The sequence below is a fragment of the Schistocerca piceifrons genome, chromosome 2 (assembly GCF_021461385.2).
Source record: "Schistocerca piceifrons isolate TAMUIC-IGC-003096 chromosome 2, iqSchPice1.1, whole genome shotgun sequence".
Taxonomy (NCBI): domain Eukaryota; kingdom Metazoa; phylum Arthropoda; class Insecta; order Orthoptera; family Acrididae; genus Schistocerca; species Schistocerca piceifrons.
The window spans coordinates 662,975,835-662,999,912 of NC_060139.1; the positions used below are offsets into that span (position 1 = coordinate 662,975,835).

The 24,078-nt window shown below is 41.2% G+C and overlaps 1 protein-coding gene across 3 annotated transcripts in view; it reads left to right on the forward strand.

Moving 5' to 3' along the window:
- The first annotated feature begins 368 nt into the window (after nt 1-368).
- The window catches only part of LOC124776514, a 37,317-nt gene continuing 13,607 nt past the window's right edge, over nt 369-24,078 (forward strand). The window contains exons 1-2 of one of the 3 annotated variants that reach the window (XM_047251538.1): nt 383-438; nt 21,080-21,318. The gene's annotated coding sequence lies outside the window, so the exon portion shown is untranslated. Of the gene's footprint in view, nt 439-21,079; nt 21,319-24,078 lie in introns of all 3 variants that reach the window. The other 2 variants (XM_047251539.1, XM_047251537.1) reach the window with 2 other exon arrangements.

A 24,078-nucleotide genomic window follows, 5' to 3' on the forward strand; every position in this document is an offset into this window, starting at 1 on the left:
GTACGATGTGGAACTTCACGTATGTGTGGACTGGTGTCCGCAATTTCGGAATCTCCTCAACATCGTACCATTGATTTCCATCAATTAGGATATTAGTATGCCATCTTCCTCCTTACCATAGCCGAACTTGTAGTTAACTGCTACGAAATCGAGAATGGTATACGTAAGCACTCAGAGCGATGTCAGCTTGTGTGAAAAGTAACAGTAGAGACTGCCGCACAGTGAAGGCGAGTGGAGGGCAGAAACACGATGCTGACGCTGACGCCTGGAGCGTTTGTTGTTGCCCGAGGCTAAAGATGGCGCGGATGACGTGGCGGCCTCGAAACGCGGCTCCGCCCCAGCTGTACGCAGGCGCTTATCAGTGCTGAGTGCTGCACACCCGGCAACGCACGCTACTCGCGCCGTCTCACCTCTGCAGGAAAACTTGCACAGCCTGTGGTATGCCAATCATCTCTAACCATAGCATCTTGTCTGGTACCTACCAAGCAAAGTATTACTTTAGGTTGGTGACTGTTTCTTATTGTACTCGTCATATTGCGATGAGTGTCTTAATTATTTGCAACTTGTATCGTTGATACGTGACGTTGCGTTGGTAGATGCTTCTCAAGGGATTTATTATGTGAGAACCGAGTGCTGACTGCTAATAGGCACCTGCACATTGACACGAAACACTGAATCGATTCACGAAAAATCCGAGTACTACTTATTCCAGATGTCGCAGACCTGCCGCTGAAGTTCTTTCCTCAGAAGAAACGGTACGCCCATCTTTTTCGGTTAAAATTCGTCATAGGTAAAGTATCGACCAAGACGTGATAGTGATTCTTGAAGTTTTCCCCGCGGACGAAGTATACCACTATATTTTAGACGCGCACGTTAGACGTCATTATTTCCTATTTCCATATTTTGGCTCTCAGATTTCGTACCTCTTCAAACCTTCATCTTTCCAAACAAATATGTAATGTGATTCTTGAAGTTTTGCCAGTTGTCAAAATATCGGAACCTCAAGCAATGCAGGCCCTAGAAATAATTAACTAAGAACTGCATTTGCCATCTCCTGGTTCCTGGAATATCTCATAAACAGGAGAAAGTGAGGTCTAATTTAGAATTTGAAAAGAGAGATCTTATAGAATTCTTCTAGCTCTCGAAAGTAAACATTTCTTCCCGAAAGTCTGTAGGTATGTTGCGCATATTGAATTAAATCTTTAAACAATTTTCGTGGTCCTGACGTGGTGAACAAAGTATAGCGAAACTAACAGAACTTCCGTTTGATAATGGGCGTACTACATAGCGCCTAAGTGCAGATCCATTTATAATTATAATAGTTAAATACCAGTTTTTGAAATTGTGAACTATTGTTTCTTTCTTGGAAGTTGTTACAGACGACATTTGTCTGCTACGCCTATATTATTCCAGTTTAACTTTCCTTTGATTGCCAGGCATGTTTTACATAAATTTCTACTTTTTCCTGGTCGAGGCTTAGGAGAAGGGATAGGAATTACTTCACCTTAAATGCTGTAAAACAACTAATCAAATCCATAGAGCAAATGGTATACTGTTCTTCTTAAAAGATAAGTGAGATTATTTACAATCGTTCACACGACTGTAGAAGATATTGCAGTACAATAGTCTTGTCATTTAATCTTACAGTGTAATCTCGTGTAAAATGTTCTTGAAAGTCTTCACCCACGTTACGTTACGCAATGGGCAAAACAAGGTTCCGATGTTCGTCGGTGTGTTTCTCTTCATATAAACAATATTTTTGTTTCCCCTTTCGTTTCAAATAAATCTGAAGCATTCACCATTTAGTGACATAAAATTGTTGGAGGACTATTGAGTTACGTAAACATAAGGAATATAACTACAATATAATTAAACTTATTTGGTGTGGGCTACAGCATTTTTACGTTGGTTGGTTGGTTTGATTGATGTGTGGGAGGGGACGAAACAGCGAGGTCATCGGTCCCATGGGATTAGGGAAGGATGGGGAAGGATTTCGGCTGTGCCCTTGTAAAGGAACAATCACAGCATTCGCCTGAAGCGATTTAGGGAAATAACGGAAAACCTAAATCAGGATGGCCGGACGCGTGTTTGAATCGTCGTCCCCCCGAATGGGAGTCCAGTGTACTAATCACTATCCCACCTCGCTCGGTACAGCAATTTTACATATGTAATATATGAAAGCATATTTTCTTAAAGTGGAATACAAGATATAACTTTGAAATAATGCCTCTCAGTGACAAACATAAAATGGAAAGTATCGTGGGATATACGTGAATGGAGTTCATATTATTGACCCGCGAGGAAACGTTACAGAGAAGATAAGCACTCCGACTATCAGCTTTAGCGACGGAAGTAGTGAAACAGATGCTAATACTGAGCCTTTAAAAATGATCTAAAAATTTTCTAGGCTGAGTGAAATCCTTTTTCACGGTAGAAGTGCAGCTTTCTGACGTACCGTAGCACATTTTGGTGCTCTCACATTTCGTAGAAAAGTAAGTGACACGCTGACAGTGACGTATATTTACAATCACCCAGTTAACAAATTTAAAAATTCGACTGGATGACTGCACATGTTATCTTGCCCAACGACAGTGCTAACCCATATGTATGCTACATTTTTCACGAAGTTGTGCGGCAAAATATTTCTTAGCGATTGCATGTTGATTGCAGCATTGTCTTAACATACAGTCTGGCGCCAAAATATCAAAGAGTTGCTATATCTGGACCACTTCATATGAAGAAACGGGATCTTTGGAGAAACGATTGCTTTACAGAAATTTAGAGAGTGACTAGGTTGTGTTCCTTTTGTCGGTTAAGTACTAAGACTAGTTCCAGTAGCAAAATGGGACACTCTTGTTCATTCTAGTGAACACGTTCTTTCCTCATCATGTCTTGTACCCTATAGCGTAAATGGCAACGTCTGCTCGATGAAACCACAGGGAGGTATTATGATGCCGCACAGTGTCTGAATTTTTTCAAGGCCAAACTGGTTACCTATTACTTCATAAACTGAGGTGACGAAAGTCATGGGATTCCTCCTAACAGCGTGTCATACCTGCTTTTACCCAACGTAGTGCAGCAACTCAGCATGGCACGGTCTAAACATGTCGTTGAAAGCTCCCCACAGAAATGTTGAGAAATGTACCGAAAATTCCAGTCGGCGGCCGTAGTCACGTCAAAAACCGTTTCATATGAATCACCTGAGTACAAATGTCAGCCCCGCCCATGTACTATACTTTTATATCATATACTGCCGTCTTTTCTATATGTGTATTTTGCTATACCTTGACTTCTGTCACCTCAGCGTGTATCGACATTTATTTATATAGTCCCCAAGCCACTATACAGAGCATGGCGTAGGTTAAATCAAACCAGTGTTAGACTACCCCTATCGTATTCTTTTCGTGTCTGGAGTGAGAGTAACTGGTTTTATGTATGCATACGCACCTGACACCTTCTCCATATTGTTCTCAAGATCTCTACACGAGAAATAAGTACTGCAGAATTCTTGCAAAATTTATCTGCACAGTCTACCTCGAACGCGAGATTTCTATATTAAGCCTACAGGACATTCTGGGAACCGTTCTGTACTAGATAGAGCCCTCGTTCCACGCAGTTATGGAAGTATCTTGAAGAGCTGTAGATGTATTGATGGTGTTTTATCAGATGAAAATATTAAACAGCGAGTATGCCTATAAACATGTAGGCTACTGCGGCCGGCGTGAATTACGTTAAAACCCATATATATATATTTTGCTGCGTCATAATGTAAAATAATTTGAATACTGAAATAATGCACATCAGACACGTTACGCTGTCTATCCCTGTTGAAAGCCATCACAAATATACCAAAGTTTTCGTTATTTTAGTAATCTAAGTGTTTTGTCTCACAACGTAAAAGTAGCAGTTTGAGGAAACTAAGCGCACAAATTTAAACACAGGGTACTAAGCATCTGTTATTCTCCTATTATGTGTCAATGAGAACTGTCTTACTTCTTAGGAAAGTTTGCTCGATGTCAGTGCTTGCCACCAGTAAAATTATCAAAAGGACTGTCAGTAAAAAAATACAGCCCTCTGATTTCTATTAGGCTCAGAATAAAGATTTTGAGTGTTTCAAGTAGATCCCCTTAGCAAAAGCTTTTCAGTGCATTATACCGCCACTTAAAAGTGCGGCATGTTCTTTAAAAGCTCCATTAACTTACAGGCAGCAGTAGGAACTCGCCCAGAATTAAGACTGGATCTACGTTCTTCTGAATAGTGTAGGGCAAGAAACTTTCCTTTCATTTGAACTTCATAAAGATTCGTTTTCTTCTTAGAAGGCGTTGACGGAAGAGCTTATGACATTAGATGCTAAATTAGGAAGTAATGATCTGAAAATCCGTGGCTCAATATTGAAATCAGTTAATATCAAACAAAATTTTAGTTCGCGTTAAATCAAACCACCGGACAAGATGTACAGTGGTTAATACACTATGCAACGCTCTCCTCCTGTTTTTTAACCATACTTTGGAGTATCACGTAATAATTATTTCTGATCGTGTCGCCGTGCACCATGTCCCACGTTGAATTTTTTTACGAACAGTCATGTACTTTGAACTCTCGGAAATTATTTTGCTATCGTATTCTAAACCTCACCCATACTGTCAGAGTCACGGGTGCTAATATTGCTTAATAACGGAAGCTCTAGCGCAGTATCTAGTCTGTATAGAAGATCTTCGGCGACAGACGTAACCGTATCGGCTACGGTATTGACTGTTTTAACTCAGTAGACAATTTGGAGTGACATAGTGGGATCAGACCACCTCGTAGTTGAAATTAAACTAGGAATATTTGCTACTTGAGACAATGAAGTAGTGATAAATGAGAAATGAAGAATATGATAAAAGCGATGTGAAAAATATGAGAATGTGCCTAATTTATAACCTAATAACATACTGCAACGAATACGACACTTATAATGTTTTGGTCGAACTAATAAACAACGCAGCTCTCGAAACCATCTTCACCAATAAAGAATCGAAGTAATCAAAGAAATATCCAATCACATGATGTGATGTAGAATGTACGAGCTACTTTGGTAGGAAAAATGCGTTGCTAGAATATAGTCCAAACAAATTATTCGATTTCTAAGAAAATAATAAAATTACGTGTTTTGAAGAAAATGATCATAGGTGGCTGAAGACCATTTTGAAGATACTATTAACGAAGAAATATGGAAATGAGTCAAAGCTCTGCGGAGCAGTAAGCAAGAAAAAAATAATTTCGAAAGCATGGACGAGACGCTCGCAGGCATATCCTTAGACAAAATAGCACACCTCTGTGTCGCCAGAATCTGAATGTTCTGACAGAAGTATCAAACAATTTCCCTTAATACGTACATCCAGTACAGTATGAGGATTGGGAAATACAGGGTGATTATAACTAAACTTCCAAACCACTGTAGAAATGACACCACTGGTAAGAATGACGTCAAATTGCAACGGGATATTGTCGGAGAAGGGGAAAACGTATGTCAGAAGAAAAATAAATAATTAGAAAATGTAGCAATAGATGGCGCTTTAAGCGTCATAGTTTAATAGTGGTTGACTACAAATGACAGATGAATCACACAACAATGCCTAAGTTGTATGTCTGATGATAAACTGTACTAGTCAATATGCATGGGTGTACAGGTGTGATACTGTTAGTTACGTAATCCCATCCACCACGGCAAGGTCATATCACGGCGGATGGGAAAAATCGGTTTTTAATTGTCTTGAAGCCAAAAACCGCAGAAAAAGCATCACACACATCGGTTTTTAATTGTCCTGAGGCCAAACACCGCATAAAAAGCAGCACTCACATCGGTTTTTAAGTGTCCTGAGGCCAAAAACCGCATAAAAAGCACCAATCAAAATAGATGAAAATGATCCCATCCACACATCCAAGTTGTTGGAGAACTGTTATGACGAGTTACGCAAATCACTCATAGCGTTTACCAGTGACGGTATAGGTAACAGGACCGGAAGCACCTGTCTCTTCGAAAAAATGTGACCCTATGATAAATGATGCCGTAAACCAACACTACACAGTAACCTTTTTAAGGTGAAGTGGTTTCGGTTGATCTGTGTCTGGATTTTCCGTTGAAGATATTCGACAATTCTGTGCATATCCTGTCAAATGGAAGTGGGCTTTCTCAATCCACAAAATCTTCCACGGCCAATCATTGTCCACTTCCATGCGAGCAAGAAATTTTAAAGCAAAAGTCTCTCTTGCTGGCAGGCCAACAGGAAGCAACTCGTTCACCTGGGTAATTTTGAATGGATAGCAAAGAAGGATCTTTCGTAGGTTTTTACGTACCGTGCACACGGGTACGTCCAATGTTCAGGCAATTCTCCGTGCACTATATATTTGCACACCACCACTCGTCTCCTCCTGTATTACTGTGGCCACTCCTTCCACTGACGTCGAATCAATTCGTTTCCTCCCTCTACCACGTTGCGCACCAAAAGAATCCGTTTTTCCGAATCATTTTCTCCAGACCTAGGCACTAATCGGACCAACGCCTCGTTTCAAACCCTTCAGTGCCCGGAACTTCTGCGGAACGACGTGTGCACTCTCATCGTTCTTGTAATACAGCTTTACAAGCAGAGCACGATCCTGCATTGAGACAGTCATGACCGGTAATATTCCGTTGCAATTCCACGTCATTCTGACAAGTGGTGTTATTTCTACAGCCTTTTGAAAATTTTAACTTAAATTATAACACCATGTGTTTTCGTGCAGTGATCAGGGAAGTTACAGCTACTGGCTGCTGGAAATTGGCAATATGGTGCTACAAATGTTTTCCTTAAGACTGGAATACAGGAATAATTGTACCATTCCGTAAATTATGAATGGGGCCTCCGTCTGACTCCGCATGTATGTCCAAAATACTTTCCTCGCACACTGCGAAACCTTACTAATGATTGATTTAAAAGCGACTTCAGTGGTGAATCGAATCAAAAATGTATACTGCCAGACTACCAACACGACTTTCGAAAAATTATTTCTGTATGAAGTTTTGGCACATCTTACTGTAGACACTTGAGAAGTATTTGCGGAAAGGTAGAATGAGATAATGTAACTACCTGACATTGTTTTCGCGTTGAAGGAGGCGATCTGTAATTACGTTTGGAGTTGTAGTGTTCTTTAGAAAAACTTTTTGATATGCCAAGATCGCAAGGAAGGATACGTCAATCACTAGTTTCGACCGCCCTTCACATCATCAGATCACACAATAAAAAGGAGCGTCTACATCGACTATTGAAGCAAGGCGCTTTGTCACTGTCATGTTTACAATTATAAATTTAAAATAAAATATAAATTTAAAATAACAATAGCAATTCTTTAGCTTGGAATCGTAAATATGATTGTGTCATATTGTAACCTCAGTTGTTGAGTTTTTAATCGTAAACGTGAATATGACTAAGCATCTTGCTACTGTAGTTGATGTATTATGGGACTAGGTAAAACTAACAATCGATGTATACATCCTTGCGATCTTGGAAAATAAAAAAGTTTTCCTAAAGGCGGCTACAACAATATTAAGACGGCTGTTGGTAACTTTGGTAGGCTAAGAATTCTGTAGGCACTAAGAAACATGAGATAAAGCCATCTCCTTTCCACAGTAAAAGCCAGACTACATTTATGGGAATGACAATGGACGGAACATATTTACCCTGGCATGACTAGGGACATCACATCCTCTCTTACATTTAACTAGGCACTCTATTATGCTCGTATGGTGTCACGGATATTATAAGAAGACACACTTTATTTTTTTTGGACATCAGTCTACTGACTGGTTTGATGTGGCCCGCCACGAATTCCTTTCCTATGCTAACCTCTTCATCTCAGAGTAGCACTTGCAACCTACGTCCTCAATTATTTGCTTGACGTATTACCCCCATGAACCATGGACCCTGCCGTTGGTGGGGAGGCTTGCGCGCCTCAGCGATACAGATAGCCGTACCGTAGGTGCAACCACAACGGAGGGGTATCTGTTGAGAGGCCAGACAAACGTGTGGTTCCTGAAGAGGGGCAGCAGCCTTTTCAGTAGTTGCAAGGGCAACAGTCTGGATGATTGACTGATCTGGCCTTGTAACAATAACCAAAACGGCCTTGCTGTGCTGGTACTGCGAACGGCTGAAAGCAAGGGGAAACTACAGCCGTAATTTTTCCCGAGGGCATGCAGCTTTACTGTATGATTAAATGATGATGGCGTCCTCTTGGGTAAAATATTCCGGAGGTAAAATAGTCCCCCATTCGGATCTCCGGGCGGGGACTACTCAAGAGGATGTCGTTATCAGGAGAAAGAAAACTGGCGTTCTACGGATCGGAGCGTGGAATGTCAGATCCCTTAATCGGGCAGGTAGGTTAGAAAATTTAAAAAGGGAAATGGATAGGTTGAAGTTAGATATAGTGGGAATTAGTGAAGTTCGGTGGCAGGAGGAACAAGACTTCTGGTCAGGTGACTACAGGGTTATAAACACAAAATCAAATAGGGGTAATGCAGGAGTAGGTTTAATAATGAATAGGAAAATAGGAATGCGGGTAAGCTACTACAAACAGCATAGTGAACGCATTATTGTGGCCAAGATAGATACGAAGCCCACACCTACTACAGTAGTACAAGTTTATATGCCAACTAGCTCTGCAGATGACGAAGAAAGGGGTAAGATAGATACCGCCTACAGGAAAATTAGAGAGACCTTTGGAGATAAGAGAACGACTTGTATGAATATCAAGAGCTCAGATGGAAACCCAGTTCTAAGCAAAGAAGGGAAAGCAGAAAGGTGGAAGGAGTACATAGAGGGTCTATACAAGGGCGATGTACTTGAGGACAATATTATGGAAATGGAAGAGGATGTAGATGAAGATGAAATGGGAGATACGATACTGCGTGAAGAGTTTGACAGAGCACTGAAAGACCTGAGTCGAAACAAGGCCCCCGGGGTAGACAATATTCCATTGGAACTACTGACGGCCGTGGGAGAGCCAGTCCTGACAAAACTCTACCATCTGGTGAGCAAGATGTATGAAACAGGCGAAATACCCACAGACTTCAAGAAGAATATAATAATTCCAATCCCAAAGAAAGCAGGTGTTGACAGATGTGAAAATTACCGAACTATCAGCTTAATAAGTCACAGCTGCAAAATACTAACACGAATTCTTTACAGACGAATGGAAAACCTAGTAGAAGCCAACCTCGGGGAAGATCAGATTGGATTCCGTAGAAACACTGGAACACGTGAGGCAATACTGACCTTACGGCTTATCTTAGAAGAAAGATTAAGGAAAGGCAAACCTACGTTTCTAGCATTTGTAGACTTAGAGAAAGCTTTTGACAATGTTGACTGGAATACTCTCTTTCAAATTCTAAAGGTGGCAGGGGTAAAATACAGGGAGCGAAAGGCTATTTACAATTTGTACAGAAACCAGATGGCAGTTATAAGAGTCGAGGGACATGAAAGGGAAGCAGTGGTTGGGAAGGGAGTAAGACAGGGTTGTAGCCTCTCCTCGATGTTGTTCAATCTGTATATTGAGCAAGCAGTAAAGGAAACAAAAGAAAAATTCGGAGTGGGTATTAAAATTCATGGAGAAGAAATAAAAACTTTGAGGTTCGCCGATGACATTGTAATTCTGTCAGAGACAGCAAAGGACTTGGAAGAGCAGTTGAATGGAATGGACAGTGTCTTGAAAGGAGGATATAAGATGAACATCAACAAAAGCAAAACAAGGATAATGGAATGTAGTCTAATTAAGTCGGGTGATGCTGAGGGAATTAGATTAGGAAATGAGGCACTTAAAGTAGTAAAGGAGTTTTGCTATTTGGGGAGCAAAATAACTGATGATGGTCGAAGTAGAGAGGATATAAAATGTAGGCTGGCAATGGCAAGGAAAGCGCTTCTGAAGAAGAGAAATTTGTTAACATCCAGTATTGATTTAAGTGTCAGGAAGTCATTTCTGAAAGTATTCGTATGGAGTGTAGCCATGTATGGAAGTGAAACATGGACGATAAATAGTTTGGACAAGAAGAGAATAGAAGCTTTCGAAATGTGGTGCTACAGAAGAATGCTGAAGATTAGATGGGTAGATCGCATAACTAATGAGGAAGTATTGAATAGGATTGGGGAGAAGAGAAGTTTGTGGCACAACTTGACCAGAAGAAGGGATCGGTTGGTAGGACATGTTCTGAGGCATCAAGGGATCACCAATTTAGTATTGGAGGGCAGCGTGGAGGGTAAAAATCGTAGGGGGAGACCAAGAGATGAATACACTAAGCAGATTCAGAAGGATGTAGGTTGCAGTAGGTACTGGGAGATGAAAAAGCTTGCACAGGATAGAGTAGCATGGAGAGCTGCATCAAACCAGTCTCAGGACTGAAGACCACAACAACTACAACAACATTCCAATCTCTGTCTTCCTCTACAGTTTTTGCCCTCTATAGCTCCCTCTAGTACCATGGAAGTTATTCGCTCATGTTTTAGCAGATGTCCTGTCATCCTGTCCCTTCTCCTTATCAGTGTTTTCCACATATTACTTTCCTCTCCGATTCTGCGTAGAACCTCCTCATTCCTTACCTTATCAGTCCACCTAATTTTCAACATTCGTCTGTAGCACCACATCTCAAATGCTTCGATTCTCTTCTGTTCCGGTTTTCCCACAGTCCATGTTTCACTACCATGCAATGCTGTACTCCAGACGTACATCCACAGAAATTTCGTCCTCAAATTAAGGCCGGTATTTGATATTAGTAGACTTCTCTTGGCCAGAAATGCCTTTTTTGCCATAGCGAGTCTGCTTTTGATGTCCTCCTTGCTCCGTCCGTCATTGGTTATTTTAATACCTAGGTAGCAGAATTCCTTAACTTCATTGACTTCGTGACCATCAATCTTGATGTTAAGTTTCTCGCTGTTCTCATTTCTACTACTTCTCATTACCTTCGTCTTTCTCCGATTTACTCTCAAACCATACTGTGTACTCATTACTGTTCATTCCGTTCAGCAGATCATTTAATTCTTCTCCACTTTCACTCAGGATAGCAATGTCATCAGCGAATCGTATCATTGATATCCTTTCACCTTGTATTTTAATTCCACTCCTGAACCTTTCTTTTATTTCCATCATTGCTTCCTCGATGTACAGATTGAAGAGTAGGTGCGAAAGGCTACAGCCTTGTCTTACACCCTTCTTAATACGAGCACATCGTTCTTAATCGTCCACTCTTATTATTCCCTCTTGGTTGTTGTACATATTGTATATGACCCGTCTCTCCCTATAGCTTACCCCTACTTCTTTCAGAATCTCGAACAGCTTGCACCATTTTATATTGTCGAACGCTTTTTCCAGGTCGACAAATCCGATGAAAGTGTCTTGATTTTTCTTTAGCCTTGCTTCCATTATTAGTCGTAACGTCAGAATTACCTCTCTCGTCCCTTTACGTTTCCTAAAGCCAAACTGATCGTCACCTAGCGCATTCTCAATTTTCTTTTCCATTCTTCTGTATATTATTCTAGTAAGCAGCTTAGATGCATGAGCTGTTAAGCTGATTGTGCGATAATTCTCGCACTTGTCAGCTCTTGCCATCTTCGGAATTGTGTGGATGATACTTTTCCGAAAGTCAGATGGTATGTCGCCAGACTCATATATTCTACACACCAACGTGAATAGTCGTTTTGTTGCCACTTCCCCCAATGATTTTAGAAATTCTGATGGAATGTTATCTATCCCTTCTGCCTTATTTGACCGTAAGTCCTCCAAAGCTCTTTTAAATTCCGATTCTAATACTGGATCCCCTATCTCTTCTAAATCGACTCCTGTTTCTTCTTCTATCACATCAGACAAATCTTCACCCTCATAGAGGCTTTCAATGTATCCTTTCCACCTATCTGCTCTCTCCTCTGCATTTAACAGTGGAATTCCCGTTGCACTCTTAATATTACCACCGTTGCTTTTAATGTCACGAAAGGTTGTTTTGACTTTCCTGTATGCTGAGTCTGTCCTTCCGACAATCATATCTTTTTCGATGTCTTCACATTTTTCCTGCAGCCATTTCGTCTTAGCTTCCCTGCACTTCCTATTTATTTCATTCCTCAGCGACTTGTATTTCTGTATTCCTGATTTTACCGGAACATGTTTGTACTTCTTCCTTTCAACAATCAACTGAAGTATTTCTTCTGTTACCCATGGTTTCTTCGCAGCTACCTTCTTTGTACCTATGTTTTCCTTCCCAACTTCTGTGATGACCCTTTTTAGAGATGTCCATTCCTCTTCAACTGTACTGCCTACTGCGCTATTCCTTATTGCTGTATCTATAGCGTTAGAGACCTTCAAACGTATCTCGTCATTCCTTAGTACTTCCGTATCCCACTTTGCGTATTGATTCTTCCTGACTAATGTCTTGAACTTCAGCCTACTCTTCATCACTACTATATTGTGATCTGAGTCTATATCTGCTCCTGGGTACGCCTTACAATCCAGTATCTGATTTCGGAATCTCCGTCTGACCATGATGTAATCTAATTGAAATCTTCCCGTATCTCCCTACCTTTTCCAAGTATACCTCCTCCTCTTGTGAATGTTGAACAGGGTATTCGCTATTACTAGCTGAAACTTGTTACAGAACTCAATTAGTCTTTCTCCTCTTTCATTCCTTGTCCCAAGCCCATATTCTCCTGTAACCTTTTCTTCTACTCCTTCCCCTACAACTGCATTCCAGTCGCCCATGACTATTAGATTTTCGTCCCCCTTTACATATTGCTTTACCCTTTCAATATCCTCATACACTTTCTCTATCTGTTCATCTTCAGCTTGCGACGTCGGCATGTATACCTGAACTATCGTTGTCGGTGTTGGTCTGCTGTCGATTCTGATTAGAACAACCCGGTCATTGAACTGTTCACAGTAACACACCCTCTGCCCCTACCTTCCTATTCATAACGAATCCTACACCTGTTATACCTTTTTCTGCTGCTGTTGATATTACCCGATACTCATCTAATCAGAAATCCTTGGCTTCCTTCCACTTCACTTCACTGACCCCTACTATATCTAGATTGAGCCTTTGCATTTCCCTTTTCAGATTTTCTAGTTTCCCTACCACATTCAAGCTTCTGACATTCAACGCCCCGACTCGTAGAACGTTATCCTTTCGTAGATTATTCAATCTTTTTCTCATGGTAACCTCCCCCTTGGCAGTCTCCTCCCGGAGATCCGAATGGGGGACTATTCCGGAATCTTTTGCCAAAGGAGAGATCATCATGACACTTCTTCAATTACAGGCCACATGTCCTGCGAATACACGTTACGTGTCTTTAATGCAGTGGTTTCCATTGCCTTCTGCATCCTCATGTCGTTGATCATTGCTGATTCTTCCGCCTTTAGGGGCAATTTCCCACCCCTAGGACCAGAGTGCCCTGAACCTCTATCCGCTCCTCCGCCCTCTTTGACAAGGCCGTTGGCAGAATGAGGCTGACTTCTTATGCAGTGGCGGGGATCGAACCTGGGACCGAAGACGTTTTGATTATGAATCAAAGACGCTACCCCTAGACACACTTTATACAGGATTCTAAATAAAATGTCGTGCGACTAGTGCCTCCTGTCGGGTAGACCGCTCGCCGGATGCAAGTCTTTCGATTTGACGCCACTTCGGCGACTTGCGCGTCGATGGGGATGAAACGATGATGATTAGGACAACACAATACCCAATCCCTCAGCTGGGAATTTAATCCGGGCACTTGGGATTCATATTCTGTCGCGCTGACCACTCATATATCGGGGGCGGACATATAGGATACTACAATTAGAAGTAACATTACAATACCAGTAAAAGGTGGATAGCAGCGGTAGTTTTAGCAGAAAAAATAACATTTATACTAGTTCATGAATAACAGAGTGGCAGACACAATACTCGCAAAATCACGTAGACCTAAACTGACACCACTGAAGGGAATGGACGTCACAGAAGGGTTGGGAGAGGGAGCGAAAGATGAAAGTGCTGGTAGACAAATAAAGAAGAGAGGGGGAAAGAAGGAGGCAGGGACGATTGAGAAGTGAAAAAAGGAAAAAAGTTAACTTCGAGAAGATGAAGGCACTCATTTTACTGTTTAACAGAGAGAAAACTAGCTTTTTATGATTCTTTCACCTTTTTATTATATGCACGAAAACACTTCATTGTGCATACAGTTCAGTATAGCTTGGTCCACCATAGGTGGACCACCACAGTAGAGCAGCAGCTTGAGAATGTTTTTGCTATGTGGATGGACAGAACTAGGGTTCAAGATAAGTGAGATCCTGTGTTATTATTATGATGATGTCACAGGTGCTTGATCTATAATATGGGGAATAGTGGAATTTCGGTAGAACGAGTTAATGCACAAGAAAACCAGGAAAGTAAAGTGGTTTCCATGAATGGCTGGGAGACCCCGAAGGGCAGGTTCAGTCGCCTAATTGGGAACATTTTCCTTGTCCTCAGCGCCCGGTCGCACTTTTCTTTCGCTAGATATGGGAACCGTGTGTGTTAGTGTATCTACACTACTGGCCATTAAAATTGCTACACCACGAAGACGACGTGCTACAGACGCGAAATTTAACTGACAGGAATAAGATGCTGAGATATACAAATGATTAGCTTTTCAGAGCATTGACACAAGGTTGGCGCCGGTGGCGACACCTACAACGTACTGACATGAGGAAAGTTTCCAACCGATTTCTCATACACAAACAGCAGTTGACCGACGTTGCCTGGTGAGACGTTGTGACGCCTCGTGTAAGGAGGAGAAATGCTTACCATCACGTTTCGGACTTTGATAAATGTCGGATTATAGCCTATCGCGATTGCGGTTTATCGTATCGCGACATTGCTGCTCGCGTTGGGCGAGATCCAATGACTGTTAGCAGAATAAGGAATCGGTGGGTTCAGGAGGGTAATACGGAACGCCGTGCTGGATCCCAACGGCCTCTTATCACTGGCAGTCCAGATGACAGGCATCTTATCAGCATGGCTGTAACGGATCGTGCAGCCACGTCTCCATCCCTGAGTCAACAGATGGGGACGTTTGCAAGACTATAACCATCTGTACGAACAGTTCGACGACGTTTGCAGCAGCATGGACTATCAGCTCGGAGACCATGGCTGCGGTTACCCTTGACGCTGCATAACAGACAGGAGCGCCTGCGACGGTGTACTCAACGACGAACCTGGGTGCACGAATGGCAGAACGTCATTTTTTCGGATGAATCTGGGTTCTGTTTACAACATCATGATGGTCGCATCCGTGTTTGGCGACATCGCGAGGAACGCACATTGGAAGCATGTATTCGTCATCGCCATAATGACGTATCACCCGGCGTGATGGTATGGGGTGCCATTGGTTACACGTCTCGGTCACCTCTTGTTCGCATTGACGGCACTTTGAACAGTGGACGTTGCATTTCAGATGTTTTACGACCCGTGGCTCTACCCTTCATTCGATGCCTGCGAAACCCTACATTTCAGCAGGATAATGCACGACCGCATGTTGCAGGGCCTGTATGGGCCTTTCTGGATGCAGAAAATGTTCGACTGTTGCCCTGGCCGGCACATTCTCCAGATTTCTCATCAACTGAAAACGTCTGGTCAATGGTGGCCGAGCAACTGGCTCATCACAATACGCCAGTTACTACTCTTGATGAACTGTGGTATCGTGTTGAAGCTGCATGGGCAGCTGTATCGGTACACGCCATCCAAGCTCTGTTTGACTCAATGCCCAGGCGTATCAAGGCCATTATTATGGTCAGAGGTGGTTGTTCTGGGTACTGATTTCTCAGCATCTATGCACCCAAACTGCGTGAAAATGTAGTCAGTTCTAGTATAATATATTTGTCCAATGAATACCCGTTTATCATTTACATTTCTTCTTAGTGTAGCAATTTTAATGGCCAGTAGTGTATGACGTGAAGATGACCATGACGGTGTGTGGGTGTGTGTGTGGGGGGTGGGGGGCGGGGGGGGGTGGGGGTGTGTGGGTGTGTAGCGTAGTGTCGTGTTTGTGCCGGAGATAATAAGGGAAGGAAGAGGGTGAAATTCGATGCCGACACATACCCAGATCCTTTCAAAGAGCACCAAGGGGCATCCGCCTAAGCTTAACGTCCCCATCCGACGGTCGGATGGCCATCTACGGTGTTACATGCCCTCGCTTCATGAGGCACTGCGGAGAGATTTGCTATTTAATTCAGGACAGTGGCGCAAAGATCCGTTTTCAGAGACTTTACGTCATTACCCGCTCCTGTTCCTCTGCCTCAAAGGCGAAGGGAAAATTGTCAACAGCATGCGGCGTACCAGGGCGGTCGCCCACCCAATTACTGACCACGCCCGAGGTGCTTAACTTCGGTGATCTAACAGGAAACGGTGTATCCATCTCGGCACAGCCGTTGACAGTGCATAGGTGTACGTTTCACTTGTGAAAAATTATTTCGAAATTTTCAAAACGGCATAGAGGCGAACAGAAATTTTCCTGCACCTGGCGACAATGTTTTCTATTCAGTGAGGGGTGCTCATCCAAAGTTAGCAGAGATCAGAGTTAATTATTTTTCCTGGAATTAAAATTACTTATAATATCACCATATGTAGTTTCAGTTCTAGGTTTTGCGCCCATCTTACCACTGACGACATATTGTCGTTTCTGTGGAAGTGGTAGTAAGACATCTTCAGATTTTGCACTTAAGTTAAGTAGGAGATTTTCGGTATAGATATCTATAGATGTCTAAGTACATTCACAGGAGACAGAATCAACAAGAAATCATTGACATACAAGGGGGACTATAATGCGTCCAGGACTGACCCTTGCAGCACTCCTGAGTGAACATCCTTCGAGGACGACTTTTCGTTCTCATAGACAACACGGTGCTGTCTATTTTTCAAGTAGCTTTCGAACCACTTCAGCACACTATCTGAAAATTCTGTCGATTTTTTCTGAGCAGTATCAAATGCTTTACTGAAGTATAGTAGTGCAAATATTGTAGCCTCACTATTTTTGTGACACATTTTTAGTTAACTGTTACCTTAATCAGTGTAATATTTGTGGTATGGCTGCTATTTGTCATTGCGCATCTCTTATAAGGAGTAAACCCTTGTCTCAACGTGATGCGCTCGGTTACAGGTGTGTCCTAACATTCTGTTTCTATTCTACAGAGTCTTTAACGTCTAGATTGTTATTGACTGTGGTTGCGCATTCTTCGGCAGAGGCAAATATTAAGCTGTTTAGAAACTAGAAGAAATGCATATTCGTGATACTAGAACTTGCCTAAAAGTAGTGTCTTCAACTCCATCGAATGCAGTGCTGGCGAAGGCTGCAGAAATTAATAGTGAAATTAATGTCAGACATATTTTTCTAAAAAGCACACAGGGCGTGTGACACACCTGGTCATGAATCAGCTTGTAGTTCCTCGGTAGCAACGATCATAGCGAAAAATTGGCTGTAAATATGGATGAGTACAGCACTATCTACATACAATAATGTGGTCAACAAACGTCAGACCCCCGCACTGAATTAGCTATGGCCAGTCCGTATCTTAATTACGTAGTTAAGTCACATTTACCAGATATGCACGTACTGCCTCTTTTCATTATACGATAATAGTCGCTGTGTAACCAATCTACAAAAATCTCAATCAGATGAAACGATGCGTGTGGCACTTTCATATTAAAGTTAATCAACAGTCATTGTTAACTGTCCTCGATTGTCCCTCTTCTTATTCACAACAACACATTACTGCACCATTACGTTTTTGTTGATTTTATTGACACTGGATCCACGCTCGAAATCTCAGAACAGACTGACTCCCACATTCAAGTTAACCTACGTATATTATTAATAGCGCTAATTCACAGTTTGGCTTAATATTAAGCAAAACACATTATTGCCCAAGTACATTATGACTGTTTTGACTGGCACGGGTTCCATATGCGACATCTCGGAACTGACTTCCAAAATGGTTCAGGGCCAGTGTTTGTATAGCTTTTCAAAAATGGCTATTAAAGTTTCACATTGTTAAATATAAAATTTCGATATTTAGAATTATAATTTTACATCTCAAATTAATTGAATACAGCAGGAAAATTATTTTTGGCCTGAACGTTTTCTTACAATAAGCGTTTCAAGTGAAGTAAGCCTTTTTGATGCCGAAACTGCAGAAATAGTTAAATAAACGATACCATACACAAAAGTTTTAATTATTCGGAATCTAATTAAGTGCAGATATTCCTATGATGTTAAAGAAATCGGGTAGATGAATACTTTAAGGATTTCTACGTGTTATTTTCCTAACTTTATGAGTAATATAGTAATTACATCTGTTTGCATGTCAACAATGTAACTGGAATAGAAAATAATTACTGTTACTTAACTGAACAGCCTTTGCAAAACTATTTACTTTAAATGGTTCAAATTAATTAGAAAATTATTGTGACTAACGTAATTTAGCAAATTGGGCCTGGTCTTATACCCAGAATTAGAGAATGGCAGCTTTATCTTATGGGACATCTCTCACTAACACTAGTGGTAATTAAGAAACGAAAAAAAAAACTAAAAACAAAAGAAGTCATTCAAGAAGGCAAACAACGAAACAAAGTGCCAGTAAGTCCCAGCCTTCTTTGTTACAGGCGGTTATAGTTGAACTTTCGCTTGCGACGGATTTTTTACGTGCGTGGGTGCGATGCACCAATTGCGACGGATTATACGTTGCTGCTGCAAAGCAATTTCTTTTATAATTTTTGTTCACCTACCTCTTTACAGCGGTAGATCTTCGCACGTAAAACTTCTGACTGCAGCTACTTACGAGATCACAGAAAAGCAGTGTTGGGGAAACTGTAACCTCATAGCTACACGCCGGAGGCCGCTATAAGTAAAATTTGCTGAAAATTTTCTATGTACTTTAAATAAATGATTCGGAAAGGGGATGTCACTCGTACTTTAAACATGAAGTTCAAATTTAAACCTTCAATAGATTTTTATTGCCGTTAAGCATGATCATCAGCTCACATTTACGAAAATTACTAAAGTTTCTGCTCACAGTTATCACCGTACCTTAAACAGCCAGAACTTTTACCTTCCTCAATTCCGAAATCAATTACTTGTAACACAGTCAATGATCGGCCAATTACTTCTGCACACGATATTCAGTGGCTGTCTTTAGTAGCCGGTCGGTGTGGCTGTGCGGTTAAAGGCGCTTCAGTCTGGAACCGCGTGACCGCTACGGTCGCAGGTTCGAATCCTGCCTCGGGCATGGATGTGTGTGATGTCCTTAGGTTAGTTAGGTTTAATTAGTTCTAAGTTCTAGGCGACTGATGACCTCAGAAGTTAAGTCGCATAGTGCTCAGAGCCATTTTTTTGTCTTTAGTAAAAGTTTATGCTCGCCATAAAATACTCAGTAAGAATATACTGAATACCTCCAAGCTATATAATTCAAAGTTCACCCGCGATTTTCATCGGAACGAATTATCACAACACTCTTAAGTTTTCATAAACAGTTTCTGGTCACAACCAGATAGCATTAACACTGGACCATAACGCGGAAGTCATCCCAAGACTTCATCTTGCACATAGTGCGAAAAGTCACATCCAGCATAACCGCCTCCAATCAAAGCTAGCTCGCGACTCTCTTCTCACTCTCCCGCTGCACAAAACTATATCTCCTCGCTAGGCAGCCAACCGTCTCGCTTCTCATTGGCTGTCAGCACTTACGACCAATGAGGACTCACTTCTAGGACGCGGCTCGCGCCAAAATCTAGCAAGCACCAACCACTTCTCTAGGCTCATTGACGTCATCAAATTATGTAACACAAAACTCTCTAATTAAATAAACAAAACAAAATGAACTATAAGCTTTACTCTACATCTGGAAATTTATTATGTAGTCGCGAATGTTCTGGCTGTCTTATACATAAGCATACATACTTGGACATCCGACATTCACTAGTAGGGGAACCACTAGTGGATTCGTTCCCACGTTATAGAGTTGGAACACTTGCCAGATCCTGGAGAGAATTACATGAATGATTTTTAATAATGCCGAACGTCCCACATACTCTCACGCACGCATTGTCATTCACACGCACCCTAGCACACAATACACATATTTACTTAGAATTCTTGAAATTATTATCATAGAAAAGTCACAGAGGTCTTCTGAAACTAAAAACTTTCCAAATTTATGTATGGACACTGAAAGTGTTATCAGATCATTGTACATAGTCACTGAAGGTGAACTATTACATCACTGTATTTACTTAAATTCTTGACTGTCGGAAAATTACTTTTTTTTTGGAATTTTACTAGCTTCCAAAATACAACTATTTTTGATCTCAGATTTTGACATATTGTTTGTTTTCACAACAGAAGGATGTACATCAAATATGACGTTCCTCAGGTCATTCCTTTATTAGTTATTAACATTTTTAGTTTCGTATAATGTAAGTGGCCTGCCAGCGCTACTCCACTGCTTTCACACGCGCGGCTGCAACAGATGGTCGTGATGTCAGTCTGCAGGACACAACTCGTCCGTTACTGACCGTATAATACTCTACCGGCTTACATTGCTGACCACATACATTCTGAAGTAAAGCTTTTAATAGACAAATGGGCGATCGCGCACTAGTTGCGACGCCACATGCTACTTGAGAGCGGCCCCATGACAAACGACTCATTGTCGGGCAAAACTTCGAGGAAACATTTCTAAGAAAATGCGGAAGAGAAATAACTAATAAACTATTGACAGAAACACATTATAATTTCCACTTGAGAGGTTGACATTTGTTAATTGCGTACCTTATTTAAGTTCCAGGTTACAAACGTTGTGCAGTGACAAGACGACCGTCTGTATCCATGACAGCATGAAACCCACTAGTTGTTGCTCTGCTGCTACCCGAAACAACAATGGACTATGAAATAGCCTCCTATCTTGACCCAACTTGTACACTACAGCTCAGATCACGCATTGCGCCCTGCACTCTGAACCATGGTAACTGTAACTACTTCAACAATTTATGGCGCATTTGGCCGTCAATCTGTTCTAGTAGCAGTTTCCAAATCACCAGTTAATTCGAAGTTCTGGACCATGTTCTTCAACCCCAGCGCGGGAAGAGGACCTCTCCAGACACTGAGATGACCAGTGTCGTGGGGTATCTCCTAATATCGTGCCGGACCTCCTTTTGCCTCTCGCAGTGCAGAAACTCGACGTGGCGTGGAGTCAGATGTCGTTGGAAGTCCCTTGCAGGAAGACTGAGCCATGCTGCCTCTACAGATATCTACAATGGTAAAAGTGTTGCCAGTGCAGAATTTTGTGCACGAACTCACCACTCAATTATGCTTTTTAAGTCTTCGATGGGATTCATATCAGGCGATCTGGGTGGCCAAATTATTCGCTAGTACCTTTCAGTACAGTGGTTGCCAAACTTTTTTTCACAAGAGCCAATACTGACACTTTATAATTAGGAATTGGGTGGGGGGGGGGGGGGTGAAAAGGCAGTAAAGTGGCCATTCAGAGAGACATTTAATTTTTCGCCAAACCATGATGGTTACTGATAGCTGACCACTTACCCATTTTGAATACATGTAACTACATAAAATTGGTACTTTCGGCACACTCTTGACATTGTGGCTCTGGGAATATTGAGTTCTTTAATGATTTCCAAAATGGAATTTCCCAAGCGGCTAGCTCCAACGCGTTCAAAGTCTGGTAATTTCCGTTGTAAGTACTTAATACGTCGAAGAGCGTTTCACAAGAATTGCCCACGTACAAATGGCAGCACCGCCATCGTACTGCCCTTTTGTACCTTGTGACGCGATGCTACCGTCAACTATGTGTGTACATATCGCTATCCCATGAATTTTGTCGCATCAGTGTACTCCTTTAATGCCTCGATATTTGCGAATAGCAGCAAAACTACTGCTTTTGTTTTGATAAAACAGCTTTACGAGTAGAGTCCTTCTCATCTAGGCGCGGACAACGCTGTGTGTCTGCAACTGTATTGCACACTAGTGCCTGTGTTTCAACACTGCGTCTCCATACCAGTACCGCCGGCACCTAATGGCAAGTGATGATACTAATACTACAAAGGAAATCCTGCAGCGCAAAGTGGGAACATCTGTCCTAATTCAAATTACTATTATGAGGAGTATTTATGTATTTCAGCCTAGTTCTCCTCTGCAACGTCGTCAAAAATGAAAACTGTGCTTAGTTTTACTTATTTAGGTGGGGGTGAAAGTTATCTTTAAAATAATAAAAAATATGAGTGAAAGTTATCCTCAGAATAATTAAAAATTTGCCTTAAGTACTGTTTCTGATTCTAAGCTCTGAGCTGTAATAATGAATGAACTGTCGTAATGAAACTTGTACTGTCGTAGTGTGAAGGCAAAGCTGCACTGTATTAGTAATTAATTATCGTAATGAAAAGGGAAGTCTTCCATACTGTAAAAATTAGCAAACTGCCTGAGTAATGAACTTTGACATGAAACCTACAATAATTGGTTATGCAAAACTGATCACAAAAACTGTCTCGGAATGACATAAGTTGGCCCTGATTGAGTAAATGTAAAAAAAAAAAGTATTTTGCCCTTACCTCTATTCTGCGCAAATCATGATAACGCGTTGCAGTACTGCTCTGTCTTCCTCGCCACCATGCTAAAGCTGTTAATTACTGTATCTACACAGAGGCACTTGAGAGATGTAATGAGGGCTCTGTTAGTTACAAATCTAATTTTTCGAACACTTGGTTCCATGATCCATTAAAAAAAGTAAGAGAAAGGTTGGTAAAAAAAATGAAATACCCGCATAAATGGCAACACTAAGTTTTTTTGTATACTGTGAAAAAGTGCTTAAGGCTGACTTTAAATTTAATGAACGTCTTAACATCCAAACAATACACTTTCCGATCTCCCAAATCTAGTAACTCTCAGGACAATAACCAACTTTGTCCGATGACGCAGCAATAGTGAAAAAGAAGTAACATCATTATAATATTTAACTCTGACATTCCATTAGACCTCCTCCTTCACAAATCAGTTTCCGTTACAATCTTGAGATGATAATGTCGACTGAACAAACAGATAAATTGAGATTTTACATTTGAAACATGACATGTATTAATAAAACTATACATGACAGAAAATAAATAAAAATTATTGCTGGACATAAATAGTTGCGTAACTGAAAATAGATACAAGTCATTGCTGTACATAAATACAGGGTGATTCAAAAAGAATAGCACAACTTTAGGAATTTTAAACTCTGCAACGACAAAAGGCAGAGCTAAGCACTATCTGTCGGCGAATTAAGGGAGCTATAAAGTTTCATTTAGTTGTACATTTGTTCGCTTGAGGCGCTGTTGACTAGGCTGAAAACCAAACTACCCGAGGCAGCCCGTGACAGAGCACTTCATCACTGGCCTCCAAGAAGCCCTGATCTTACCCCCTGCGATTTTTTCTTATGGGGGTATGTTAAGGATATGGTGTTTCGGCCATCTCTCCCAGCCACCATTGATGATTTTAAACGAGAAATAACAGCAGCTATCCAAACTGTTACGCCTGATATGCTACAGAGAGTGTGGAACGAGTTGGAGTATCGGGTTGATATTGCTCGTGTGTCTGGAGGGGGCCATATTGAACATCTCTGAACTTGTTTTTGAGTGAAAAAAAACTTTTTAATACTCTTTGTAATGATGTATAACAGAAGGTTATATATGTTTCTTTCATTAAATACACATTTTTAAAGTTGTGGTATTCTTTTTGAATCACCCTGTATATTGTTACAAGTATAGTATTTGCTAAATATTAGGGTACACACACAGTAGTGCAAACTGCATTAAATGTGTAGACTGTTATTACAGACAGCCGATAGAATACATATATGACTGCACATATTAGTGTCCTAAGTACAAAAACAAATATTTATCACCACCCTAGGGTGCGCCACAAAAAGTGCCCTCAGAGAGTAAAACTTGCAATTTAACTGCCAACCATAAGTGTGTAGGGAAACTAGACGACACATTGAAGGAAAATCTTGCAGTCCCACAGA